We start from the raw sequence: 6807 nt of genomic DNA, 5'->3' as shown, positions 1-6807 counted from the left end.
CTTTCCGAGGTTCTGATTGATCTTCCAATAGTGAGAATAAAGCAAGTAACATCCGGACCAAAGAGCAAGAACATCATTCCACAAACTGAGAGGAGAACAAAGGCTAGGGCAGAGAAGAAAATGAATCCACAAAAGGAACAAATGCCGCCACCACAACCCATTACGGCCCCTCTGTTACCTCGTTCCTCAGTTTTAAAGCAAGGTCCCCTCTCTATAAGAAATGTTTCTATCGGAAGAAGAGTGGATTTTGAGTTTCTAGAAAAGGAAAACTTCCCATTAGGGCAGAATCTAAAGGAGATGGGTTGGGAATATCTATGCTCACTGAATGTGCCAACCTACCCAGACTTGGTACGAGAGTTCTACAACAATGCCAGATATAGACAAGTAAAAAAGGTAAATTAAGTGTGCCCACTGCCCCGCCCAAATATCCCTTCGATAGCCCAAATCCCAATCGTTCTCCAGAAAACCCAAATTCCTTCTTCTCATTCCCAAATCCCATGGCGTCGGCCACTAACGATGACCCCTTTGCACCCCTAGTGATTAATGGTAGTAAACTATTTGGAATGCTCCGCCTAAGGCTGAAAATGGGTCGGATTTTATCCGACCGTATCCGTTTCCGTATTTGATTTGGGTTGGATTCGGATACTATTTTCTTCATCCGATCGAATCCAGATAGTTAGTTCAAAAATATTCAAGGACATCAGGTGTATTTACAGGTTTAATCGGAAAGTTAGATCAATCATTGTGCTCCAAGGATGCATTAAGACATGGAAGATTAGTGCTTGCCATTCAAAAGTTTCTTGGTTGCTTTCATTTTCTGGCTACCATACTACTTCTTATTTGACACTTTACTGCTGCCAAGTGTTTAGTGCTTTGTTTTCATAGTGGAGCAAACTTTACAAATGGTAAACAATCTTATAATGATGAGCCATGGACACTACAAGCTACAAATGGATCTGGTCTGGTTTAGGTTTATCTTGATCCAAACCCAACCTGGATACATAATATCAAAGCCAAATGTTTTGGTCCCAAATCCAATGAGTCGCTAGCAGGAGTTATTAGTTTTGAATTGGCACTCTCAGCTATTTTTTTGCCAACATAAGTTGAACTTGCCACGTTTTTTCGGTTTGAACAAGATACAAGCTAGATACAAGCTAAGTAGCATGATTTAAAAACTTTGATCTCCTTGTAAACATTTCTATAAGGTATGTGTTGATCATGTTAGTTAAAATTTAAAATTTATTAATTATCAATAACTTATAATTTAGGCAATACATCTAATCAAAGTTTTAAATATCGGCATTGGGCTTCGTACCGGTATTATTTTATTATACTGTTGGCATACAACTGATGTGGCAAATTTTGTATATGATTATTAGGGATGTTTCAATTCATAACAAGTGTAAAATATAAAGGTAGTATGATGACTACGACGATTTTTTGCATCAACTTTATGGTATGGTCGTTATTCCATACTCAACATCATTGCACCCCAACCCGTGGCCATTTGATCAAGCTCCCCAAACCCAACAAATTCAAGCTGTCCATCCATATCTCTTTTTACCCAATTTTAACGAAACCCCGCTTACTCCTACTAAAACCCCAAACCAAGGAGAAGGCGGACATCGTCGCCTTCCTAAAACCCAAACAGTCCACCGACCCCATCGCCGCCGCTTCTCCTCCTCCTCCCAAATTATCTCCCTCAGTAGGAATTCGATCTCCATTTCACCCCAAACCCTCGACTTTTTGGTCTGCATCTTCTCTTTTTCTCTAGATTTTTTGGAGTTTTGAGGTGGAGCGGAGGACGAGAGATGAATTTTAAGAATGCCAAGGTTCCGAATATCCCCGGCATGTTTTCTGGTAGTGTTTTAAATTGCCCTTTAGATTAAAAATCTCTAATTAGGTCCATTGATTTTCAAATGTGATTTAATATAGTCCTTCTGGTCGATTTCCATTAATTTCCGGTACTGAAAAGTTGTACTTGATGCACATGTGACCTTCTTTTTCTTGTTGGCACCAATGTGAGCATATAGGTGATCAAGGAGCAAACTAGATAGTACTGAGCAGTAGCGGTGGTCACAAACCTCTCTCCATCTACCTACCTATTACTTCTTACCCAATCTTATGTCTATTTCATGATCCTAATGAATTTGATGAATCTCCCAATCTTTCATCAAAAACAGAAAAGCTATCATAATATGTCATTCTAGGCATGCAAATGTTGTGAGTACATGATACCTAGCTATTTTAACCAATAGGCACATGATTTGGATTGTGATTATGGCTCATCCTTGGGTTCCCTAGTCCAAAACAAGTTTGTGCTCGAGGATTAATTTAGGTCACAATGAAGAAAAAGGTACCACCTCGAAACATTTTTGTTGTTTTCTCTAGAAACCAAATTATTGTTTGTTAATTGAGACAACATCAAAAGCATGATCCGCAAAGCAATATCTAGAGGAAGGCCACATGAAGCTGAACAAATGTAAATTATCATTATACCCTTCATGAAATGAATAGACTGAATTTACCAATATTATAAAAAAAGTTGCATCATAGATGAAGTCTATTTTTCTTTCAAGGAAACAAATAATTAGTTCTTATAACAATAATTTGGTCCCCTTGGTACAATCAAAGAATCATGCAACACTAACATTTGGGTCCTTAGTTTCAATTGGTTCAAGGGGATGAATCCAACAAATATCATTAATAAAACATAATAATATAATGAAGACCATATATTTTCTACTGAGACCATATATTTAGTCTCTATATAAGGACAAATAAAGTTCATATATATCTTTAATACTTAGACTCCTTTATTTCTTCATCTCTATTTAGGAGCTAATTAAAGGCTCGATATCCTGTGGGATTGCTGGGCAATGATACTCGTCGTCGAGGGGCATTCTGAAAATATGATCTCATAGCCATCTCCAAAGTTATCCATTCCTGGGGCCAACACCTGCCAGAAGAGCCCACCTGCACACGGGCCCCCGGCTCTGGCTGAGCCGTAGATCTCACCGTACACATCCGAGAAAAAGGCATCCCTTTCGCCTACGGTGTACCCTGAAGTCTTGGAGCACTTGCCAAATTCTGTGATCATAAGTGGCTTTCCAAGGAATGCACCAGCATCATCAGTATGTGATTGAACCCAACTCTTGAGGAATGCCATTTGGGCCTCATTTGAACCTGAAATCCTGAAAAAAAAAAAACGAGTGTTATTTGATGGACTACTCCCCCCGTGAATTCTGTTGCTGGTTGATGGACTCATGACCATGAACAACTTGCAACTTTGAACTTAATGGGCTGGTGAAAAGAATTGCTTGCTTATAAATTATGATGCATAGTTTCAGTTCAGAAATTTATACTACTCAATCACATGTATCAACTCTTTCTGCTAATTAAAGCGTAACAGGAGTTAGCAATCAGAGAGACCTGGCTTACCATTGATCAGGGTATGCATGGATGGTGGCAAAGTCAATCTCAGGGACCATATTATTAGCGATGAAATCGGTGCCGACCTCATAGCCAGGGTTGAATTGCTTCCTTTCAGGCCTAGATTCCCCATAGAACCCTTCCAACCCAACTTCAAGCATGTGATTGCTATCTATGGATTTAACATAAGCAGCCATCTCTGTGACCCAAGCCTGTCACACAAAAAAAAATATGGAAGTTTGGCTTTAATTTTGCTTCATAGAGCTAATTTTAGACTACGTCTTCCTATAGCTTGAGCGCTTAATTGTAACTGCAATTAAATGAGATTTAAGGCAACAATAGCATAACAAGAATATCGAAATTAGTTTAGTAGAAAAGAATGAACTAGGGTTATGAACCTGGAGAGTTTTGCCAGAGAGGTCACTTTGGCATCGTGCATGGTTCATTGATGAGTTCCCATGAAAAGATGATGGGATCATCCTTATATGCCACTCCCGTTATCGTGTTCACCCTCGTAAGAACCGTCTAGATCAAACAATACAAAAGTACTAGATGTTAGGATAATGCCCAAGCTTCAACCAACTATTTCTACCATATATCTACTACTACAAAATGGCAGAAGAAAGTGAAGTGTTTGAGTCAGCACTTAGGTGCAAGCAGAAAGGCATGATAGCGTGCATGGGAAAAAGGTAGGATCTCATAATCACCTTCACATGATCCTTGTAAAATCCTTTGACGACATCGTTCGAATAGAAGTCATCATCGGAACCCAAGTACTGTCCCTTGCCCTTTGCCCACTGAACGTACTGCTTCCTCCCTCCAAAGTCTGCGTAGTTATTCACCAAACTCAGTATCAGATGCACTCCATTCTTCTTAGCCTCCGCGATCACAAAGTCCAAACCCTGGAAAAGAACGCCAAGCAAAAGGAGGACTCATCAGCAGTTTGAAAATAGAAGTAATTACATGCATGCGTGCACTATTACGTACTTGCATGTTTTATAATTTCCTTTTCTTTATTTTTCAAGAAATTTATCACCAATTCCGATATGAAGTATGGTATAAATTGATAAATATCTTTACATACTACCTGCTTGCAAATGTTTTCAGTTCCACTATCTTTAAGTTGAGATGATTCCGTAAAGATCGAGCAGATTCTACAATAAGCTCTTGGCTTGACGTCAACTATTTAAAGTTGGTGTCAAATGCCAAGACGAGACAGGTATATGTGTGGTAAATATATACCTTGAACATAGCCTCATTGTAAGAGCCAGGGGAGCACTGCAGGGGACTGTTCCCACCGTCGCTGAAGGCCCAGGTCCTGACCACTCTCATTCCATAAGCGGACGCCTGTTGGAGGACGGTGGACACCTTGCCCCTCTCGGCCGGGTCCGATGCCTTGAGCATCAACCAGTACGCGTTAAATCCATTGGAGTGGAACGGGCGCCCGTCCACAACGAAATGGGTTCCGGTTGTCCTTGCAAAGCCGGAGCCAGTATAGGCAACGGCAACATGGAACACAAGCAGAGGGAAGACTGCGAGACTGAAAAGAACTTGCTTCCCCACCATCTTCATACCAGAGAGCGAGGAGTAACAATGTGCGTTGTGGAAAAGAAGGAGAAATGCTATCGATATCAAAGAAGACTCGATGTTTTGAGGTGTGGGATGGTGAGAGTTCTTATGGTGGAGAGAGGTTTATATAGAGCTCCAGGGCATGCAAGAGGACAAGATTTAGTTTCCTGTTTTGCTGCTAAGATTTGCTGCAACTTGATTAATGGTATGGCCAGCCAAAAATAAAATATATGACCACCGAAAAATGCCCTCGGGGAAGGTAATATAAGTTGAGTTGATGTATTAAAAGAAGAAGAAGAAGAAGAAAGAAAGTATTTCATAAGAAATTTCTCCTCACCAATTCACCTAATTGGTTATCAACATAGGATTGAGTAACAGCCAAGGAACTCTTCCTATCATACGGAGTCCCGGCGCATGTTACGCTTCCGTTCTTCTTACACTGTTATAGCAGTACTAAGGTGTTTTTCTTTTTAAAATATAGTAAAAAAAAGTTCATGATATGGCATGTGTTTCAGTGAGTCGATACGGTTCATAACTTGGTTAGCAAGTATGTTAGTCGTTACCCCAAGCACACATCTTCGGCATATTGCATGCATGGCAAGTGCGTCAATGCTAACTGACGTAAGTTTGTTTCAGAATTTACTGTGACTTTCTTTCCCATCCTTGGTTCAAGCTTTTATGCGAGTTCTTGAGCACTGCCCATTCCGATCTGATCTGACTGATCTCATGCTGGGTTGCAAAAGGATCCTTCTTACTCGTGGCTAGCTACATGGAGGCATATGCATGCAATTAATGCATGGGATGGCCATCTCTAGCACAACTATTAAAGCAACTTTTATATGTATATTTACTTGAATTGATTGAGGCATACAATATTAAACTAAATTCACTCTGACCCTTCAATTAAAACTTCTCTCTCTGTTACGTTGTCCATGTGATAGTTTCTCTTTTTTTTTTTTAATTATATATTGTTATTGATGATGTTGTCTGTGTAAAAAGGTCACATTAGCCTAGGTTCTACCATGGCCGGGCTTCCAAATGGTTACTTCCCACTAGCCCACTGATACCGTTGGCTCATTTGCCCTTTCCAATACTAGCTGTTGTGTTTTCTATAGTATTTTTATACTGAGCTATATATTTAGTTTATAATATTATTTATAATTTATTTAGATATGCAGGAGAAAGCAACAAACTTACGTTCAAGAAACGACTACGTACACGTTAACGAAACCATTGAGAAAATATAACATACCCACATGATCCAGAAAAAAAAAACATTGGAAATTCGAAAAGCTGGTATTGGCATGGGAATGAGTCAAGCGAACACGGAGACCAAGGTCATTTGTCTAATAAACAACGACGATGTATTGGTGGAGCATGGATCCTTTACGATGCACATATGGTACCATAAAATGCTGTACAGCTATGAATGACTGTCATCAAAAGATGAACGGCTATCAAATAAGGCAGTTTACGAGAACATCTTATATCATACACCATACACATTATTTGATGGCTGTCTATCTTTCGATGATCATGACCATCCAAAGATGCACAATATTCTGTGGACTGCACCATATAGAATTCTAGTTAATATTGGTAACATGAGGTTTCTCACCATGTATTGCGGCAGGAATGCACGAACAAAGGCCATCACATATTAAACAGACCGCAAAGATGCCTTTTGTAAAGTCTGGCCTATGGCATCTCGCCATTTTCTCCTCACTAAGCCATTTTAAAAGTGGTAACTATAGATATTTCATGATCTTAGCCCATTATATTAGGACCGTGATCGCTGCTTGACCC

General features: G+C 39.7%; 1 pseudogene; it reads right to left on the bottom strand.

Moving 5' to 3' along the window:
- Positions 1–2679: 2679 nt before the first annotated feature.
- Positions 2680–4998, bottom strand: LOC149768045 (putative mannan endo-1,4-beta-mannosidase 9; annotated as a pseudogene).
- Between the last annotated feature and the right edge of the window lie 1809 nt (positions 4999–6807).

Source organism: Phoenix dactylifera, chromosome 3, assembly GCF_051530095.1.
Source record: "Phoenix dactylifera cultivar Ajwa chromosome 3, Ajwa_hap1_PhDact_Kaust_v1.1, whole genome shotgun sequence".
Lineage (NCBI taxonomy): Eukaryota > Viridiplantae > Streptophyta > Magnoliopsida > Arecales > Arecaceae > Phoenix > Phoenix dactylifera.
This window is presented reverse-complemented; position numbering and strand designations above follow the sequence as displayed.